This window comes from Gymnogyps californianus, chromosome 7 (genome assembly GCF_018139145.2).
Source record: "Gymnogyps californianus isolate 813 chromosome 7, ASM1813914v2, whole genome shotgun sequence".
NCBI classification, from domain to species: domain Eukaryota; kingdom Metazoa; phylum Chordata; class Aves; order Accipitriformes; family Cathartidae; genus Gymnogyps; species Gymnogyps californianus.
This window is the reverse complement of record NC_059477.1, coordinates 41,888,306-41,911,294: the sequence shown is the minus strand read 5'-3', so window position 1 is coordinate 41,911,294 and position 22,989 is coordinate 41,888,306.

Genomic DNA, 22,989 nt, shown 5'->3' with positions numbered 1-22,989 from the left:
TGCTCAGCATGAGGAAACAAGATGTGTTTGGACTCCTGAGCTGAGTCTCTCCTTTCCTACCCAAGAGGAGACCTGTCCGTCACCGCACACACGTCCCTCTGCTCACTGCTTGACCAGAGCCACTCAATGGCAACTGGGTTTTCACGTGTGGAAATTGCTTTATATTCATACTGTTAAGATAATGAAGGTTTGGAGGAGAGAGGGATTTTTGGATTATTTTTTATCCCAAGCAAACCAAAGCAGATTTAACAAGCCCCATTATTCATTTCAAGACATCAGCAGTTTGCAGTGAAACTCTCTGTCAGTTCACAGGGACTCGGCAGCAATCCTGCGTTACAGTACAGAAAAAATTAGGGCCCCCATCCCAAAGAGAGGAGCTCTTCATAGCTCAAGGCAAACTCTCAGCGGCAACCTACGATTAACATACGTTGTCAAATGAGAACATAAGGGACAAACAGCAATATTTTAAGTTAAAACATAGCAAGATTGAAATAATGGCAAGAATTCCTCCCAGGTATAATAAGAAAATAATTCGCTGGGTTTTCTCATCGTAATCACAAAAAGCACTTGTGTTTACAGTACCGATCGAAGTCTTCCAGTTGAGGACACCAGTTTTCCCTCTGTCGTATATGCTCCCTTTTATGGGACCAATTGCTTATTCAGCCAATCTCCAAATGTCTGTATGTAACTGTCAATACTTGCCTAGTCGTCAGATTCAGAAGACAAGTGGCTGTTAGTCCTGCCTGAAAGGGCGGCAGAAATCCTCCAGCTGCACGCTAAAAATACTCACATCGTGCCTCTTGTAATTACAAGGAGCTTAATTGCCAACACCACTTCTAATGAGTTGCAAGAACCACAAATGAATATATAGAGTTCACTTCCCCACCTCTATTTTGTACATTTGAAACAGATTTAATTATAGGTAAGGAATTAAAATTAAAAAAACCCCCTCTGTGTTACGAAACAATCCTGAGCAGACCAGAGCAAGGCCAGCCTGGCCACTGTTTTGAACTGTGGCAGTTACTTGAAGTAGAAAGTACTTATTGAACAAAACACTTGCCACCGTTACAGTCACTGCTCTTCACAGCAAGCATGTTCTACCTGGTCACTTCATACACGCATAAGTAGTATAAAAATAGATACTTCTGTGTACATAGAAGTACCTGCTGTCAGAAACCTGAATACTCAATATTTCACAAATATTTTGAGTATGCACACATGGGTACAGATAGTTGTGTCTTTCAGAAGGGGTAAAACACATGTACAAATACACTACATCCAACTGAGAAAATATTCGTTGATGTTTAAGGTAATACTGATATTTCAGAGGGTGGAATATCAAAAACTATTTTGAATAAAATCAAACATATTCAATAATTACTGTTCAGCACACTCATTCTCTCCGTTTTTACACCCACACATAAAAATAAAATGTAATTGCTTTTTTGTTTTTGAAGGAAGGAGATATATATATGGATGCACTGTCTGAAAACCTGCAGACATTTGACAAAAAATTGGTTTCAGTTCACTTTTTTTCCCCAAATCATCCAAAATGATATTTTTCTGCAAAGATGGCTTCTCTTCTTGAACCCTATAAGCCCTAAGAAGCTTCATCAAGGGCGTGAAGGCTTTTTCTTTTGCTCACAAGGCCCTTTTAGTTCAGGGCTTTCAGCCAAAACCACCGCATGTTGTACAAAAATATTTTTTCAACCAGTTATTGCTGACATAGCGGCTACTACAGTGCTAAACCTCTGCTCGCAGAACAGACTTGTTCTCCAGCGTACGGGCACGCATTTTTTCCTCCTGAATTAACTCGGCTCCTTTCCAGATGTAGTAGCCTCTCGTGCACAGCGGAATGCATGCACCAACCTAATAGAAAATGGCATGGCCCACTCTGAATTGGATACCGGATTGCAGTTAGGGGAAATAGTCACATGGTATTTAGATCATACAGTCTGTTTAGAAAAGGTCTTGGGCGCTGACACAGAAATCCTAGTTAACTCAATCTTTCCAGCTTCACCAGCACCTTTCAGACGGAAAAGGCATCCCCATCCCCGCTCTGCAGCAGGATTACTTCTTCCTGCCCTTTGCCCTGACACGGCACTATGGAAATTAACCATTAAATTCCCTAAGCAGCAGCCCGGTTGCCCATTTGTCAGGTCTCATTAGGGCGGTGACATCTCGTCCTCGCCGTCACCAGTGCTGGGGACAATGGAAGGTCCCCATCCTCCAAGGAAGGACCGGGGAGCCCTCGAGCAGAGGCGCTGCCGAACGCCAGGCCTCCGGCTCTGGGGGAGACGCATTGTCGGAGGCAACAGTTACTTGTGAGGATGTATTTGTCCCTCTTGTCCCTCTCGCAAGCTCAGTAGATACCTGCTAGCTGGCCTTGACTGAAGGCCAGAAGTTGGGCTGCTGCCAGCTGTAAGGTTGCAGCAAACGTTGCAGCATTTCAGGAGAAAAAAAGAAGTCAGGCACCAAATCTTCCCATACAAACACTTGGCCAAAGCCAGGCATGAAAGAATTCCTGGTTTGTGGGCATTTCTGTGGTTCTCCTCCTCGTGCGAATACGGCACATGCTGCGGTGTTCAGTGCCCCTCCACCTCCCTCCCGCAGGAGATGAAGCATTGCCCTGCTGTCCCTGGACGTCTGATGCAGATGGAGGTTGCCCAGTCTCACAGGAGGGTGACGCTTCTGCTTACATCTCAGCTCCACCTTCCTCCTACAGCTCCTCCTCGCTGTCTGGGCCCCATCTCCAAGTTTTATAGCTTACTACCTCATTTCATCTTGAAGACATTTTCTCTTATCTCTTCACTTGGAAGAGCCTCCGCCTCAGAGTGCCCTAAAGCAACACTTCCTTCAGATAAATAAAATAGCAAAAGCAAATAAAAGCTCCCTCTCAGTAGGCAGTAGACATATCAGCCCTAAAGTATCAAGGACAGCATGCCAAAGCAGCAGCATCTGCGAGAAACTGCAGAAACCACAGCACAAGTAATTTGCTCTAGCAAATTCCACTGTGCAAGGTCAGCTGGACCATCCTTCTACCATGTTACGATGATTATTCATCAGTGATAAACCAAGTCAAAGGAGCTACAAACAGCGCGACAATGCTGGAAAATCTTTTCCTGGATGCAAAGTCTACATGCAACAGTAGTCCCTCCCTATGCACATCACCAGTGTGACTTTCCCAACAATTGCAAGAGTTAATTCACCGTTCTTTACATTTCCTCTTGCCTTTCTTCCAGTCCACTGGAATAAAGCTACTACTGAAACTATAATATATGTATTCATTTGCATCTCTCTACAGCTTCAAAAACTAAACCCCAAATCTCTGTCTGTGTCACGTCATCGCTGTCCAAAGACAAATCCAAATAGCAATGGAAGCTTTCCCATCTACCAGCTGTGCAGGATCCTGGAGAGCAATCCCAGAGACTATTTACAACCTTGCCAGCTCTAATTACAATTTCCCCCCTCCATCCCTATCCTGCTGAATTATTAACCTCTTTTTTTTTGGTCTATTTGTTTATTTCCTGGCTTTTGGTTCCTACCAAAGACATCAGAAAAGGTTTGAACAAAAATTGGAATTCATTTGAATTGCCTTCAAATCCAGCTTCTTTCCACTTGCGATTTAGAGAATTTTCTTTGAGGTTTGGCTCTGGGAATGGTTAAATATATGTTACCCTCCTGATACTATGGGATGTAGTGAAGCACATGCAACTTCTAAGAAACCTGTAGGAGCTCTTGCAAAGGGGTTCACTACCTCTCCTCAATTACAGTAAGCAAGAGTAATTAAACAATCAAACACAATTAGTGCACAAATTACTCCCAGAAATGTGGACAATCTAATCGCCTTGCTGCTAATTACAAAGCCTGTAGTTCATTGAGCTAAAAGCCCACGTCCTGGGGAAATGAAGGGGGGTACAATATGTTCCCTCTCACGCCGTCTTCCCTCGGATGCAATTTAATCTTTAACAAGATGTGATTTCAAGATTATTTTAGAAGTAGCACATTGCTTCTATTTTCAACCTGTATTACTTATATTTTCAGTCCAACTGGCAAAAGCTTAACTTTTCTTAGGTCCTGTACAAACCCCTCATCTTTTAATGAGTTGTAGTAAAATGTCACTTCTATTCATGCATCTCCAGAGGATAGTTCGGCTTCAGATAAACACAGAGGAGAGATGAAACAGATATATTTCACTTGAGTATTTCAGATATTTAGTATTTGGCATAAATGACAGAAAAAAAGTTAGCTTAAAAATCAGGCAGGCCATGATGTTCACATGAGACAATACAATATACGCAAATTAATTGTCAAACTGAGAAGGCGAGATATTCAAAGCTAGACATAATTCATTCCCATTTCACTCCACCATACATAACACGCAGTGGTGCAGGGACACTACTAGTTTTTTAAAATCACACGTAACATTCAAGACTGTGACTATGAACACTTCTGAATTAGCAGCAAGTTGGACATGGATAATCTAATAAATCATTTCAAGACCTATCCCCCAGGTTTTTGCATGGCATGCAATAGAGGCAGCAGGGGCAGCGAGCCCTGAACTCAACGGGATGCGTAAGATCAGGATTCGGCTCAGTTTGGGGATATTGGAAGCCAGCGCTCACCCCTCCCATGTCCCACGGCACATGGGCTGACCTCAATGTGTGGGGAGCCCCCAGACAGCGTGGCTCCATGCAGACAGAGGATAAGGAAACCATGCGTGAGCACAGAAATCCTGGGATTTTCCTGCTAATAAGAAGCAAAAAGACCAGTCGTTGAGGTCCAGCGGCCAGGCCCCTCTGCAAAGGGGAGGCGGGGGGTTAAATTATTTCCTAAACAAACATTTAAGTTCACTGGGGCAACTGAAAGGGCTCCTCTCTCCAAGGCAGGGATGCTATTTCTGTGGACCACGCGTTGCATACGGCTCCTTTCTACTCCTCGTGAAAGTCTCATAGAAAAAGGAGGTGCAAGGCTCCATGCAGCCAGCCCCAGGGTGACCGGGGAAGGGTGTTTCGGGGCAGGGAAGCTGCGACTGCTGGTCCAGGGTTGGTGGCCACACCATGAAATGGCGCTGGCAGTGGGTAGGGGGGTGGTGGTCTCCTAGGGAAAAGTAAAACGAGGTCCTCAGCCTATGCATTAAGTTAAATTTCGGTGAGGCTCGGTGTGGCAACAGCAGTTGGGATCATCCTGGACCATCTTTCCTACTTACATTTAACCCAACAAGCAAGAGCATTCCAGTTAAAAACAGGGAAGCACTGATGATATGACTGTGCAATGCATCTGCTAGGAAAAAGGGAAAAATATTGCAGCACGTTACCAAATAAAATGTAGCCAAAGAGTAAGAGATGCCAAAGAGACAAGTCAAATCAAAGAAAACAGGAGAACGTATCCCATGCTTACGAAGAGGGAGCTGGCAAATGACCTAATCTGTAACCAAGACATGAAACTCTTCAATAAAATAGTTTTCTAGTCTATGTACCAGGCTAGCATATGTATATACACACAGCAGTTTTAAAAGAATGAGATGATCCTGCTGAGCTTTTAAGGTTACATTTTTATTAAGTCCAGAAAATTGGGACAGTCTGGAGACTAGGAAGATCATCAGCACAAACTCAGTATTTCTAAAGGATCAAAGGAACGACTGCTTAGCCTAAGGTCAGTCCTGGGTAAACTCACGGAAAAGTTTATTTGTGCTACAGCAACAAACATTTCAAGTTGTAAAAATTTGCAAAAAAGCGTTTGGTAGGATTTTGTGGAAAATAGGTCTCTAAACAAACCCGTCATTTTCGAATGGGCAGGATTACGGCTCTGGCTGTGCAAGGAGACTGTTACACAGAATAATTGGGGAAAGACCAAAGCAGACAGCCAAGGCATCAAACCCTTCTGATTACAAAAATGAGTTCTACCCAATTAACCAAGCATGCTTGGGCCGAATTAAAAAAACAGCTTAGTGACATCTCAAAATCTAATTGGTGAAAAGGACATCTTCAAATGAAAATCCTTTTTTTTTCCCCACTTTCCTGCAAGGCTAGGTTCAGCATTTTTGTACCAAAAGTATTGACAACAAGAAACTTCTTGTATTAAACACTGCGGAAGACGTTAAAGAGTGAGCCGAAACACTTGTCTGTCATGCAACAAACTGTGCTTTAATAAAACCATACATCAATCTGCACCATTGTGTCCTCGCTCTGCCGATGCCTTCCCCCTCGGCTCTCCAGAGCGATTTGTGACAGTTCTTCTCGGACATCACCCCGCACATTTGACATGCTAGATTAGGCACCGAGTCACAGACTGCTCGGCATCGACCCAAAGCGAGCTTTGTAGAAGTTCAGAGATCAGCCCCGAAAACACGATCTTGTGGAAATGAGATTTTATTATTATGAACTAATTCAAAACTCGAGCTTTTCCCTCGCAGAAGAGAAATGAGAGCTTTTTCACCAAAATCAGTGTAAACAGGATTCGGCCGTTACTGTTCCTCGCAACGGGCGAGATATTAATGAACTCCCTTGCTTTGCCCATTCACGCTGTAGTGCCATGTTTTTTCCTCAAATGATTTAACATATTTATGTAGTAGTTAATGAACACCATGTGGTATTGTTCCAGCCCCAGACACGCATAGATTAGGCTGCAGAAGGGCTCTGTTCCCCTGGCAGTTCACCCAGAGTTCATGCTATTTTTCATTTCCAGACCCACACGTGAATTCCCGATGGCACAAGGCATCAAAAATACCAGCAAGCCACAAAGGAAGGGGACACGTTTGAGGACAACGCGGCTGCTTTTGCTCATTTCCAAAGAGCACATCTCAAACGGGGCTGCAGAAGACGCCGCGCCGATGTCGGCAGCTAACCCTCAGGGAAATAATTGGGAATGGGCTGACCGTTCCCAGCTATACGCTTTCGGCGCCTACATAAAGTTTAATGAACAACGACCTGAGCCTCGCACAACGATCCTTTAGATAAGTATCTCATTCTCATTTTTCTCTTGATAGAAAAAAGTAGCTCATGTTTGTGTGCGTTCACATCTAGCCGAGTCAGAGGTGGCATCCAAAACCTGGTTTGTGCATCAAAATAAATAAGACCTTTCTCTTGCACTATTTTCTTACTTGTACTGCCACCCTTTGCGCCACAAGGACTACAACAGACTTTGCAGGAAATCTCTCTTTGCAGAAATTTCCATAATTGGTTACATTAAAAGAGCAAAATTAATCTGATTTCGTATTTTCTATCACGTGATACTGAAATTCAAATACTTTTCTCATAAAGCTTTACTCAAAGTTATTCCACTGCCATCTGTCCGATTTTAATGCATATTTTATTTGGTATAAACATTAGAAAAGCTACATATCATTAAAGTCATGTAAAAGAAACCCAAATTAGAACTGACCAATTAGTGTTCTTTCAGCTGTCTAGTTAATCCATGGAGTAAACAAACACTGCCATCGTTAATTCATTCCGATTTTCAATAGCTTTTCCAGAAAAACAAAACCCAGCGTAACCCAAAACGAACAATCCCCCCTCTGCTTCATAAAACTTCCAAGTGTTATTTGAATTCAATGGCCAAACAATTATTCGGCACTTGTCCTCCCAGAAAAAGCCATTTAATTCCTTTATTTTTCTAACTTGTCGGTGAAAAAAAAAGCCAATTAAAAGGAAATTATCATCTCCACCGTGATGGGAAGCTATAAAATGCCATCCTCATTTTCGCCACCACTCCCACGACCGATTCAAGCTTCCAACACCGCACCGATGGGTTTCAGCGGATGTTGCTGAGATGGAGACCTCGGCGTGCTGCCTGGTACTTATCCGCACATACGTGGCCTGCGAAGCTGAGCAGCAGTATATACGTGCCTTCCTACAGAAAGTTCTTTAGCCTTGGCTTGTACAGAAAGCTTCTCTGCAACAGTCACCCCCTCTTGTTAATGCCATTGCAATTTGCAGATGGACGAAACGCTCGCCCTGCCACCTGACTCAAACTGCGTCTGCCAGAGCAGTGCAGTCTGCTGTGCCTTGGTATACGCTATGCACCAACTCGCTGAATTAATGCTAGTTTTAATTAATCTTTCTGAAGCTAAAGTGATCTGAACCACTTTGCTGTTCAGAGTTCAGTTTGGAGGCAACTGCTTATAAAGCGAATTAACTGTAGACAGAAAACTCCAGGACTAAAGCGGAGACATATTCGTTCCCCCTTGTACCAGTTCCCTTGTGCATTTAATTTTTCATTCAGTTTTCGTGCAAGCTCTGCACCCTTCCTACATTTTACTTATAGCTAATCACTGTCAATCATTCCTCCATTTTACCGCCTACAAATCGCATAAGCAAGGGTATGGGCATTAACGCAATATTCTCATCAAAAATACTGTTGTTATATGACACAGTTAAACAGAAAAACATTCCCATGATCATTAATTGTCTGCTAACGTGTCATAAAGCTAATGCATATATTTATATTTGTTCTTTTTTAATAACAGTAAATCAAGATACTGCACAGAGGTAAACACTGTTGCACTAGAATCACTGCAAGCACAAAACCAGGCTCTCATCCTCCTGGATTTCTCACAAAACCAGACCCATTCATTTGTAAGCAATGTCAGAAAAGGATTTTTTTGTTGTTTTTGCTGTTGTTTTGGGTTTTTTGTTTTGTTTTGTGGTGGTTTATTTTTTCTTCCCGTTGTTACTTTAACCCACCAGAAATAATTACCTGGAGCTCGTCAGTTATTTACTGTGTCGATTCATGGTTAGCTTCCAATAACAACAGTGCACAAGGGTAGAAAAAGTGAATCTCCCTGAAACTACGGTGCCTGGCTAGCTGATATTTTCCCAAAATAACAAAATTATATTCATACGTTCATTCGCTCTCATGGCAGAAATAATGCATACATGAATAAAGCTACCTAAAAAGGGGCTGAAAGGCAAGGGGAGCAGGAGGACCACTGGGGACCTTACAGGAAGATTCTGTGGGCTAGATCCTGAGAGTCATGGGACCACCACCCGGTGCCCATCATAACAGGTAAACCCTGGTTCTGGTAATAAAAACAGAACAAACAAAAATCAGGAGAGCGAAGCCAAGCAAGAGCCTGGGAGCCAGGAGAAAGGGCTGGACATTGCCTGAGATCAGGGGAGAAAAGGAACAGGAGCTGAGGTGTCAAGAGATCGGGTTGTCCAGGACGGAGAGAAAACCACATTCATTGCACAATTTTACCACGTCTCTTTATGCTTCACCCCATAAGAAAATGAGGAAAAAGCAGAAGCTAATGGGTCTGCCCTCCTGCCTCTGTGGCCCCGCGCACACAGAGGCACACCTGTACCACAGGTATGGGTCTCGCTTGACTTGCTTCGCTGGGGTAAACTGGAGCATGCACCTCCATCGATCATTTTGCAGCCGGTCACACTGGGTCAGTATGTATTGCTTGGCAACTTTACCAATCACCGGTACATGAATTAAAGCTTAACCCCTAGTTGGGATTAGTTAAGCTTTAAACTTCAAAAAATAATTTCTCCCTCCATCCTGGAACATCTCTGCAACGTAGGAATTGTCACCCCTTCGGTCTTGTGCCTCTGATAAGCCTAGATGGGGCAGGCTCCCATGCAGGGTGCTCCGGCAGCCCCTGCGGGGTTTTGACACCCTCCTCCCCCCTTTGCCTTCAGCTGTAACCAGCCCCACACCCTCATGTCTCGTGCATTTACCCTAACATCTCTGTTAACATCTTCCACCCACCACCTTTCCATGCGCTGTCATCTCTGCCACTGTCCGCTTCATTCAGTTGAGATGCTTTAATATCATTCGTTCACCAGATGGCAAATATTATATATGATATTAAATAATGTATTCAATATCAGTAACTGGGAGCTAAGGCAGACCTCCTCCTGCTCCGTCTTCAATCTGCCCCATCAAACCTCTCACCTCCTGGAGATCAAGCTTCACTGCAGACTCCTCTGCTCCTTCATTTATCTCTTCATCTGCTGTGCCTGTTGCTAGATCCAAATGCCTCATCATCTTGGCATTAGAAAGTCCACTTTCCCAAGGTACAGAGTGTTTATGGAGTAACATCAGTAATTCAGGTGTCTGCCAGCTAAGAGATGTTATCTCCAGCATAGCTGAAGAATACCTCAAAATCATGCTCCAACTCATCTGCCTTAAATGCTCACATACAGAACATGCTAAAAGCAGAGGTAGTTTTCAAAATGTGCCCCCCCTGATTTAACCAGTTGCTTAATTTTCACACATGAATCATCTGGCATTCCACAGACCACGATATATAGCTTTCATTATGTCACCGTTGACATTTTCACTGCTGGAAGACCATGATTTACTGGTTTTCATTAGACCTGATCTCCACTCTCAGTCCTACCCCCAACTTGTTGAGGAATCCATGTCTGATCAGTGAAATGTTGATCTGACTTGAAAATACACTGCTCTTCATCTACTAATTTCTCTAAAATTGACCTTTTCTGACAATTACTTCCAATGCTAACAGTAAGCATATACTGCTAGAAATAATGAGCCTGAGAGGACATCTCTTCCTCCAGCCTTGCGAGAAAATAGGCTTCTAGCAAAGACACTCCCCAATCATAGCCACACCACCGCTATATTTTTACCACAACAAATACAAAGGAATATTTAAGACGAAAAAAACACATTTTCTTTAAAACATTTGAACTGGAACTTTGTACAGTTTTGCTTTCCAACTTAAGCACTAGGCCAATATCATATTTCATAATACTGCTTTCCTAGCAAAGACCTCCCTAAGCATTGAGAAACCATCTCCAAAAGGCTGAAGGCTCCGTTGCGTTAACAAAGCGTTGTCCATGGGTCAGCACAGCCAGTACTGCTGTCCAAAATGTATAGCTGACAGCACAACCAGGCCAGCAAACATGGCCCACACCGTTATTTGAAAAGAAAGACAAAAAACCACACCAGACAATAAGTCAAGCACTAGTAAGAACCGCTTATTTGAAAGATTTTACAGGTCATTGAAAACCTGACAAAAAAATAAATTGAAACCAGCCTAGAATAAAGTAGGATAGAAGTTTACTCCCTAAAGCCAACAGAGAGGCTAACTAGCAAATAGGCTGAAAATTCAAAAATCTGACTGGTCCAAAGGATACATGAGAACATATCTGATGAGAGGAATTCCAAATTGCTTTCTACGGCACTATTTTAGTTAATTTCTCTTTTATGTATAATTGAGACCTCATGAAAAATTAAATCAGGCCAAGGTTCTTACAAGGAATGATGGCCTTTCCAAGAATATTATAGATCAAACACAGATTACACGACAACAGCTATGATCATCCCCACCATACTCACCAACAGATACACATTTTGGCACTGAAAAAACAGACTTAATTTCCATAATGTCTAATTATGTCACAAGTCACTGGCTGTAAAACCATCTACATGCTTAAATCCATGTTGGGTTCTAACTAAAGAAAAATGGCATTTCTGTTCTCTTTTTAAGTAAAACATGCACGAGCTGTAAATACCTCAAACTACCAATGCAAGAAAGACATTAAAAAAAGAACTATAAAAAGTGAGGCTATATTATGGACCAAACCAGCACTATAAGTAGACAGCAAGATTATCCGATAAAATTGCTGGTTGCAATGATTATCTGTTATAATCCCGGGCAGGAGCCACAGGAGCGAGAAGAAACAGTGCCAAGCCAGCGAGGCTCACCATCAGCTGCCCGTTCACCCCAATACCTGCCACCTCCAAATGGACCAGAGAGCCATGAGCAGCGAACCTTCCCCTTCAGCATCTTGGATCTTTCCATAGAATTTTTGAAGAGTCATCCCATCCTCGCTCCCCTTTCCGATTTGTTTCCTTCTTTTTTTCCCTATGAAAAGCAGTTCGTTATCCACGATTCCTTCCCTGGTAGATCCCATTTCCAATAATTATTCTCCCTAAATAACTCATTGGGGTTAAGAGGTCTGGGCTAAAATAAATAAATAAATAAATAAAAATTAATGCTTATCTAGAGATGTTTCTCTCACACATTTCTATATTTTCAATAAATGGCCAGTACCTGTGCAGCAAGTAAACTCCCTTTAAGCTTATGTGAAGCGTATCATTCAAGGTGTGTCTATATATACACACATATATGTGTGTGTATATCTATATATACATATATATATGTGTATATATATACACACACACATATATATGTACTGTTATGTCAACAGACAGCTTTGCCCATGGATTGCGCTCCCTAATACACGGGGGCTACACCTGCCCCCCACAGATGAAGTGGGCCAAGAGAAGGGCAAGAAGGGGTGGCCACACACAGAGCACCCCCAGTTAGCGGTGCGTGGCCCTCCTTAGCCCCAGCATCATGCCCAGCCATCGTCTGGGAGAGCCACGCGAGCAGATGGCGGCCGACACCGCGCCGTGCAAGGATGCTCACGGCACGGGCACTCGTGTGCAACGCACAGCTCCTGCTCCAGCCCGGCATTTACACACAGGGCTCACTGGTAGGAGTACACAGGCTGAAAAATGTGCGGTTATCTCAGCGGTTACACCCTCAGCGCTCCTCTCGGTGGAAGTCTGCAGGGTTTGCTTCTATATTTAAGTGTAAAGCCTTGCTAACTCCAGAAACGTGTGGAAACCAGAAATTCCCAGGAGAAGACACTTCACCTGCTCTGTTTTCCTCTGGTATTCTGAGGCTCAGTGCAATGGCATTTGGGTCAGCAGAAAACCTTCCATTGACCTCAAATACGGGCTCCATAGGGCCGTCGTGGCACTGCACGGCGAGACGAGCATCCTCCCGCAAAGCCTGAGCGAAGACCGGCGCCGGCGCAGCCGTGCTCCCGCAGAGCACTGCGGCACCCACCCAGACCTGGCACTTCCTACACCCACGGTAGCTTTACACGTAAGCTCGTAATTGCACCCGCAGCTCCCAGCACCACAATTATGAACACACGATAAAAACAGTTTGCTCACACCCCGCTCATCCAAGCGCTGGAGCCAAAAGCAGTGCTGTCGGGTCTGGCACCAAGAAATCATCACACACTCACCCGCCATCAGCCAGGTCCCTTGTCTGCAGCGTACAAAACCCCTCACAATACAACAAGCGCTTTTAAAAATATACCTTTCTGCAGAGAAGGGACAGGTAACCGAAGAAATCTAGGCCTGCCGAGATGCGGCAGGATAAGGCGTGCAGTAACCAAGCCTCCTGAACCAGGGGAACAGTATCTCTCTGAACTCCTTATAAAGTTATACAGCAGCGTGAGAAGCATCAGGAATTAATTAGAGAAGAGGTTGCCACGTCTGATCGGGTGTCTGCTCTTTCTGCTACAGCTTTGTTTACAAGGAAAATGGGCACCAGACCTGACTCCTCCAGAACAAGCTGACACCTATCGCTCTGTGTACACTCCTGCAGAGGAAAAAAAAAAAGAAAAGCACTGCTCAAGATAAAAATGTTAGAGAAATAAAAAAAAAACAAAACCTGGATAGAAGTTTGTAGCGTCTGCCCTTATATTTACTCTTTATGCACATCCATGCCTTCTCCCCTATGCAATAAAACTAACAGGAAAGCAGAAAAAGTCTCACCCCTCCACAAGTGACTTGTTTCTTCCAGACTCACCCACTATCAACCCTAAAACTTTGCACACCGTAGCCATGAAAACTATTCACCTGAGAAAACAAAATAATCAGTGATTTAAGTCTTTGCTTTATATTCAGCTAAAAAAAAAAAAAAAAAAAAAAATCAACTTTACACCAGAAACAAAGTAGCTACAACTCTTGCAAGCTAAACCGCTGTACGTTCTCATCTGCCAGTGTAGATTTACTATTTTTTTTAGTGTAACGGGAAACACGTGCAATCCTCATGATTACAATTCTGCCATAAATCAGCAGACGCAGGCCAAAGCGGAGGCACTGCGCCGGCAGCTCAGGTGAATTTTCAGCCCCGACAGCAGCAGAGGGGGACGGGGCAGGCACCCATCCCCAGAGCACAAAACCCGTCACTTCATCCCCTCTGCTTGCTTCTACTCCATCATCCAGGCCGTTGCAACAGTTCAGAAAATTTTGTCTTTCTTCTCAAAGCGGAAGAGAAGAAATAAAAAAAGTGCCATATAACCTTCTCTTGTTATGACAGACTTGCATAGATATTTCAATTTTTGATTTATTATCGGGGGGGTGGTTTCTATGAAGCTCCAAGCCATGCTGCTGTGCCAGAGGTATGATGTCATGTAACTAAATTTCTGATTCCCCGCCAGTTTGAGCAGTAATATTAAATGAAGCCAAAATAAGCTTCCTGTGCTAAACTGGAAACAAAAGAGCACTTTTACAACCCTACCCTCAGGGTTAATAGAAATATATATGTCCAACCCAAGGCACAGTTACCATCTTATCACACTATCAGCTTCTACATGCACAGAACAAAAATACAGTGTGGGCTCTTACATAATGTGGCTATATTTAAGTCGGTGCAGACAGACGCAGAGAGACTTCGAAACAGCGGCAGGCAGCAAACCACCAGCTCGGATCTACCCACCACGGGACGTTCCTGCCCAGCTGCTCTGTTCCCAGACGCGGAGCACATGGCATGGGGTAGAAGATGTAACCTCAAACCCCAGCTGGAGGCGGAGGAGTTACTATTTGTTCTGATTTACGAGAAATCATCTGGATCTTAATTTAACACCACTGCTAACCGGTCCTCATAGCTGTAGATACCCAGGAGTTTTAACCACAATTAAGTCAAGAGTATGATTATGGGTCAGATTCGGAAAGAACCGGCAAAGTAGATGTTACAACTCACACCAAGGTCAATGGCTGCTGAACTTGAACAGCATTTTACCTGCACAAACGCACTCTGTTATCACCCAACTGTCCCCGAGCATCGGCCATGGAGGATGCCACCCACGAAGGACTGGGCTCAGCAACAGCAGCGAACGACGGCCGAAGATCTGGTGATGGTGACGCTTTCTTCAAGCAATCTCAGTGCTTAGTTTTGTCAGAGGACCAAAAAATTTCCGATGACACAGCAAGTGCTGCATTGTGCAGTCAAGTCTCATGTCTTGCGAGGTCTGTCCAGGGGACATGACTTTTCTAGTACTTCAGTGGCCCCTAGCTGCTCTTCCAGCAGCGCGAGGCAGCACGCACAATCACGCATGGACCCCCAAATATGTCCCGTGTTCAATGAATCCAACAAGATGGACCTGAACCCCAGGAGATGGGGCAACCAAGGACTGACAAAATAAAGATACTTACACCTCCTGGAGGTACAAGGAGACTTAGTGCCCCACTGGAGACCACAGTTACAGCCTCCCTCCTGAATAATGAACCAGTTTTAATGGAACTGTGGTGAGACACAGTGCCCTGAGAAATACCAAGTTAACTCACGCAGATCTGCAGGTATTTTGGATTTGAAAAGAACAAGCAGATATTAAAGTCTTACTGGAAACGCTTGACAATAATGCGAAAAATCCAACAAATGAATGGCGCTCAGACAGATCTAGCTAAGACTGCTAACTGGTGGTCCAGCCCTGCCAGATGCTGTTGACAGCTGCTGAAAGCACAGGCAATCATTTCAAGACAAATCACCTTGAAAATAATCCTTCCTCAAGAAAGCTTATGATATCCAACAAACGTAAACCGTTTTCAGACATCCGTGGAAAGAAGAGTATTGTAAAGATCTTGGAAAAGCAATTGTATAGTACGGACACTGATCAGAGAGAGAAAAAACCAGAGTGAAGACAAAGGCTGGCATCAACGAACACAGCTATCAAGTATTCTAGACCAAAAGGGACAAAAATCAAATGGCTTTCAGTGTGAAAGTGCTCTCTGTTCCCAAAGATGCTGGATGCAAGCTAGCACGCAGGTATGGGACGAGCCTCGGAAAGGTGAGCCTCCACTGCCAAATCCATCAAACTGCCATCGGACCACAAATGCCAGAGTGAATTTGGATATCCAGCGCACCTCATTTTTCCATCATCTGAAGCTGTCTGAGAGTTTACGAAATGCAAGGGTCTTTCCTGCCTACAAAGAAAGCTACATTTACTGAAAGTTACTGTGTTTTTTAAAAATTCTACAGATAATGTGTGTGCTAAAGACATCGCCAGAACTTGCCCTGTTGGGTAACAGCAACAGCTCAGTTCCTCTCCTTGTCTCACTAACAGTCAACAGTTAATCAGTAAGATGCGCTGGTGTCCACAGAAGCTCCGTGTAGCTTCCACAGCTCTATACAATAGATGTACCAACACATTGGTACAAAGACATTTTTCCGTTCACAAAAGCAACGCAGAAGTGTTGCTGCAAGACTTTAAAACCTCTTCCCATAGCACGCCCTGTGAATGGATACCAGATACAAGCCTGCTGAATACACAACGGTCTTGAATCAAGATCGGAGTCAGAATTATCGCAGCAGTAAGTGTCTCTATAACAAAGCAGGGGTTGTAACGTTGATTCTGCTTTTTGGAACCTCAATATAATTTCCATTCGCTGGCATCAGACAGAGCCCTTCATGTTTATTTTGACTTCCAAGCCAGGCGAACGCCCTCAGAGCATAAGAATTAAAAGGGAAAAAAGAGTGACAGACGTACAGTGCTACACACCTTGCATGGCAACAATTTGGTGCGTGGTCCGAAGCACCAAAACCTGTACTAATCACCTTGAGCTCATTAATTTACAAAGCTTTGGCCCAACTCTAGCGGCTGGCAGATGATCAAGCTCTTAGTTGATGTGATTCAAACTAATCCACTAAAAGGCATTTAAGAGCCAGCTAGGAAATAAGTATTTTTCTATTATTAGGAGTGCTAAAAAGTTTTAATGACATGAGACTCTCAAGGTGAGGGAAACAATACCCACCTCCATATGTGAGGACTTCCCACCTCAAATCCCACCACCAGTCCACACACTGGGTCACCCAGTGGTTACCCCAGCATTTCTGTACCCTTTCACTGGGGACAGGCAGAAAAGCAACCTGATGCAGCCTATGTTATTGCTTCTTTCTCCCTTTTTCCTCCTTCTTCTTCTGAGCCCATCTTCAGCATGATTTCCTAGGGAAAGGAGGATTTTGCTATCGTACGGGAGTGTATGTCATTATGCGCCTTTCCACTCCCTTCCCCATCCAAAGCAATGCTCAAACCCATCGGTGGCATTCGGCCAGGCTGGACATGAAGGTAGAAGCTGGGAAATCAGTGAACACACACTGGAAACATCCTCCAAGTGCCTCAGTTAAGGAAACACTGCAGCTTGCATTAGTACCTCATTAGACACAAAAAAACCCAACCCAAAAACCCACCAAACCTCCCCCCAAAACAAAACAAACAAAAAAAACCCCCAAAACCCAACAGAGAAATACAGAGAGAAAACTTTTAGGTGCCCCGATCATGGAAAAAATTGAAGTACAATTCACAAACCGGTGTAAGACGCAAAGCTGTAAGAAAGCAGGCTTCATCAGACATGGGGCTCATGGTCTACTTGGAGCAAGGCACATTGCTGGCTAGTTTGCTGTCAAACTGGGTCATACTCAAAGATTTTTATTTCATCAGTTCCAGAAAGCCAGAGGCTTGTCGTCTGAACACCAAACCAAATAACACTAAATGTTATTCCCAGATAAAATATTTGAGTGTATATAACATTCTGCCTTTGTTAAGCAGGCAAATATTCATTGGTTTCACAATGCTCTTGGCTGCCTCAACTGAAATCTGCTCAATAAAGCAGTACCACAGAAAACCGCTCACGAGAAAAAAAACCAATGAGAAAGCCTTTTTCCTTTTTGCCACTTGAATATCAGATCTAGAACCAAGGTATACCGAGGTAGAAGCTATTTAAAACCTCTTTTATCTGGGAAAAAGCAAGAAAATTACAATACCAATTTTTAAAACATTTTAAAACCACAAAAAATCCTCTGTACTCTATTATACGTTGAGGTAGTGTACAGTTTGGTATACACAAGCTAAACTCTTGTTGAAAACAACTTAATAGCAATGAAACTTTCATACTTACATAGCAGCTTTCCTGATGCTGATAAAACAACTTTAAAATCTTTTCAATCCTTGAAGACCAACTAACAAATATATATATTTTTTATATATATATGTAGACGCACACACATACATATGCATGCACACACACTCATCATTCAGCAGAGACAGGAGGTAAAAGGAGGACAACAAGAACACTTAGTCTTTTCTTGCGCTGGGGGGAATCAATAAAGTTTTCACTCCCCCAAAATTACTTCTTGTTGTTGACTCCCGTGGATGCTCTGAAGGACCGCAGTTATTATCCACCAAATGAACTTGTTTGGAAGCTATGTAAACCTCCTCAAAGTCACAGCCGTTATCCCAATCACACAGGGTTCAAGCTCAATATTTACAGTTGGCTCCGAAAGACGTATCCCTGCCCTACGCTCACCCGCTCCTCCCGCGCCGCTCGACACGGTGACCGAAGACGCTGGCCACCGCCCTCGCCAGCCCCTCTTATCTCACTGACGAGAAGCCTCACCGGGGGCTGGAAGCTCCTTAAGAGAATGAACACATCTCAAGAGATATTAACTCTTAATATCTGCAGACTGGCATCTGCTTCCTCGGCAGTTTAGCCCCAAATGTTTGTCTGGCAAGAGCGCTCTAAAACCAGTAGGGATTTCTATGAAATCCAGCCCTGTACTGGTTTAGCTTCAGACTCTTGTTATATTAACACATGAATCCCAGGAAAACAGACTCTCTTGGCTAAATATTTAAGGCCAGAAAAGTCTGCAAACTGACATCTCTTCCTCATCAGCACCCACAAAAACAAAGAGCTCAACAGATGTAACAAAAATAAAATATGCAAAAATAACTTTAAACCCAATAAATATTTAGACATACACAATAGCACAATAACAGTATTAGCCAAACTGGTAATGAAAACCCACTAGTGCTCATGTCAAAACCATCTTTATCTGAAGGTTTCCCTCATTTATGAAAATTCAAATGGTCTGTTTTATTATGCCATAAACCTTACGTGGCGACACTCGAGCAAATACCATCTGAGACGAGTATTTATACAACATATATGAACCAAGTCTAAATCAACTGCATGTGCACATCGGAACCGTCAAACCGATTATCCTGCCTAAGCACACTTTACCGATCAACTCAAAGTGAGCATCGCTGTAATTTAGGGAAGCCTTTCCAAAACAAACACGAGTATCACGTGTTGCATCCCTGGCAACATGCACGAGAAACAGAGTTAAACATATCACAACATATCAGTGGCCACCCGATCAGATATTGTTTCTGCTTACTGCGTTCAAATAAAGTGCATGCACTCACCGGGAAGGAGAGCGCCAGATGAAAGGGTTCAAGTTTATTTGGGATGCTGAAATTAAACTGCTGCTCCTTGAGATTTTGGTGGGTGGAAGCCCACGAGACCGTATGACTTTAGCAACAGATGCACAGAGCGATATCTTAAGATGCTAATATTTTATCAAGGACTTCCATTATTCTGGAGACAAGAGCTATTGTTTCCACTCACATCAGCGCTATTTTGGGAAACTGGTTATACACACAATTGCCCAAATTAGTTTTTATTGAATTATTCAGAAATGACATCTGAAAAGCAAGCTAACTAAATCTACTTCATTTCCTTCAAAAATCACGCACGGCAATATGAAACAACAAAAAAATGAACACCTGCACAAGAAAGCTTGGAGCTGGCAAACAGAAATCCAGTGGTTCAAGTGAAGAACATTTGGGTTTGATTGTCCTTCTCTCTCCTACCAACCTTATTTTCAGGTCACTGAAACCTTCATGGCATACCTTTACCTTATCTTCCAAAGCACCACTGTAAACACACGTTATTTACTTAAAAAAATCCATCCTACAGCTGATTAAACTCCAGAAATGAGCTTGTCAGGCCCCTCCCTCCACCACCCAGACAAAAAAACCCTGATTTCCATGACAGTAACGTGAATATTGTGGCATAAAAGGACAACAAGCTGCAATCAGCCCGACTGCGCTTCAGTACGAGTGCCGGAAAATAGCACGGACCCGCATTGCGAAGTGATTTCATCTGAACATCTCTGCATGAATAAAGGAATGATAACAGTGAAAGGGAACAGGGACTGGAGTTAACAATTTCCAACTATTTTGGGGGGGGATTAAAAAAAAAACCAACACTAACACAGCAGCAGTTCATGTAAGTTCCTGTGAAAAGCTATTTTTTTGAGGAATTTTTTTAATTGCCCTTGGGCACTTGATAGCTGTATCTAATAAGCTCGAAATTAGGGAAGGTGATGAGTATGCGGCCTTCAGCATTTCCGAATATAAAAATACCAGGAAAATACCCTGGTTGTGTGACTTCCAGTTTTCCAGAATCATTTCATTCACTTCACTACAAACCGATTTCTGAATCCCAATAATTTGGTCTGTTAATCTGTTTACATACTTTTCTTCTTTTGCACAGCATATCCCTTAGTATGGAAACACCCTTGTCAACGCAAACCTCAGTAATTTTGTAACCTGCCTAATGCTGAAATATTTACATTAACATCTTGCCGGCCAAATACCTTCAGTATACGAAGGAATCATCCGACAGCTAGTCAGTCAACTACCTACAAGTCATAATTCGTCTGTACAACAGCTAATGAGATGAAAGCAGATACACACAAAAGCAGTGGGCTGACTGATACAAAGTAATTGCAGGCAGAATTCGATGACAGTAATTTATGTAATTCTATTAAAGGAAAGGCAGTTGTACGGGAAGAGAATGAAAGGTCAGATAAAACCCTCAGAATTTAAATAGAATGCACAAGGAATTTTATATACTATATGAACACATAAAAGGAAAAAGGACACAATAAAACTTTTAGTTATAATCGACTCTATTCCTCTCATCCCTTCCTATCATATTTAGCAGTTTACATAGCATATTTAGCTGTTTATATAAAGCCAGGCAAGGCAGCAAGGCGAGCCCCCGCAACAGCTTACTCAGAAATACACGCCGATGGAGGAGCACGCAGGATATTTTATGTCCTCATCCTAAGTACATCCCGATATTTAACTTCAAGGTTTCCACGAAGAATTTTCTGAGTGTTACAGCAAAGTCAAGTCCTGGCACGAGGCGCAGCTCCCGCTGTGTGCGTCTGCAGTGTCCCTTCCGAGAGAGACCCAGTCTTAACGCCCTGCCTTGGCACTGCTGCGAGTCAAATAAATAGCAATATTGTGGATTCAGACCGACTCACGCCCCGCAGCACTGACGAAGGGTCTGAACTGGGGATCACGTAGGCGCAAAGCTGTGCAACGTGCCAATGGCAGGGCCATTTATAGAGAACTTTTCCCTTTTTTTAACACGTGCCGAGTGATAAACCATGATTTTACTTCGTATACAAATGTCAAAAACACTTAAGAAGTTAACAATGATATATGGTCCGTGATGAAGCAGTCCCACCTACGTACATCCATCTCTACCGTGAAACCCTCACAATTTCCACAGCAGCTTTATAAAAACTGTGTCAGAGACAATAAAGCACCATGTATGCACAACAGACCAAATACCGGCACTTACGGAAAACGATGATTATTGCTGCGAACATATGGCGACTGAGGGATAAGAACTACGCTCCTCTCTGAGTAGGTCACACCACACAACAAAGAACACAGTAAATTCACCGGGGCAAAATGAGTATCTAAAGTCTACTACAGCTATTGTAATACTTGGCAACAAGGAAAACTATGAAGAATTATTCACTTTATAAGAGAAAGAAGGCTTTCCAACGAGCAGGCAGTCTTGTCGTTCAAACTAACCCATCCTCCCCAAAAAATCACGGAATCTAAAATTATTTCAAAAAAAAAGATGAAATAAACACGGGATATATTTGTACTTACGTCCTTCCTCACCAATTATATCACAAGAAGGTATTGTCTAATGTAAAAATCTATTCAGAGTGCCAAAGAAGTACCAGCAATTCTACCTCACCGCCTACTTTGTGCTATTCTCACTCAGTAAATACCTTCTTACAAAAGGAAGATATCAGAATCGAGATACGCCATGGTTTAGCCAGGGACCACGTCAGCCACCCTAGGATTAAAATAAGAGTTTGTTTTCAAGGCAAATGAGTTCATTTTAACTAAATGTGTCTTACTGAGCTTCACTGAACCAAACCATCAGCCGCACCAACACATACTTCAATCTCTTCCGCAGAGTTCACCATCGCCCAAGCTCGGCTGTTGTATCACTTGACCCCTGCGAGTTGTTCTGCCTATTCCATCACATCAATCTGACAGACGCTACGTGCAATGTGGGGGCCAGGAAAAGGAGGCGGGGGTTATAGCTTACTGCGGTCAGGTTCATACATGGCTAAATAACATCTTGAAGGATGTACAGCAATTATTTTAGCACTCCTTAAACTGCTATACTTGCCGATCAATCCAGTTTCTAATGGTGGTGGGAAGCCTGGACAAACCAAGGGATTCAGACTTGGGTTTCCATTGGAAAACGCCAATCCTACTCATGAGCAAAAACTGGAAAAATAATTTATTCTATTTCCAAACTACATTGTAACTTTTACTTTACCTTTTACACCACAGAGTCAGAGGAAATCGGCCTAAAGATCAGACACGTGAATACCAGATAATTAAACAAGCGGATCATTGACACATAAATAAAATTTTAGTTTTCCAGCGCACAAATCTTCTACTGTAATACAACCAGGGTGACTTTTCAAATGTTTTTATGTCAGCACTGGCCTAAAAAATCCAGTGGAAACTCGAAGGGTCGGATTCCCTCCCTGCTGGCACCTCCCAGGGCTGTACAGGAGGCAGCAGGGTTAGACCCAAGGACCAGCCTGATTAAAAGCCTCTCCTCAGTGTTTGCATAACTAATCAGTTCAGTGTTGGGAATCGTTTTATCTGAGCAGTACTAATGAGCTAAATCACTAGTATTATTGCAGTGAGCACCCACCCGTAAGCACCTCACCAATGATTTATTTTTACCTTGTTCCGCAGCAAAGCAAACGCGGATCTAGTGAAGAAACCTCGTCCTGACACCTCCTCTCTACCAACGCAC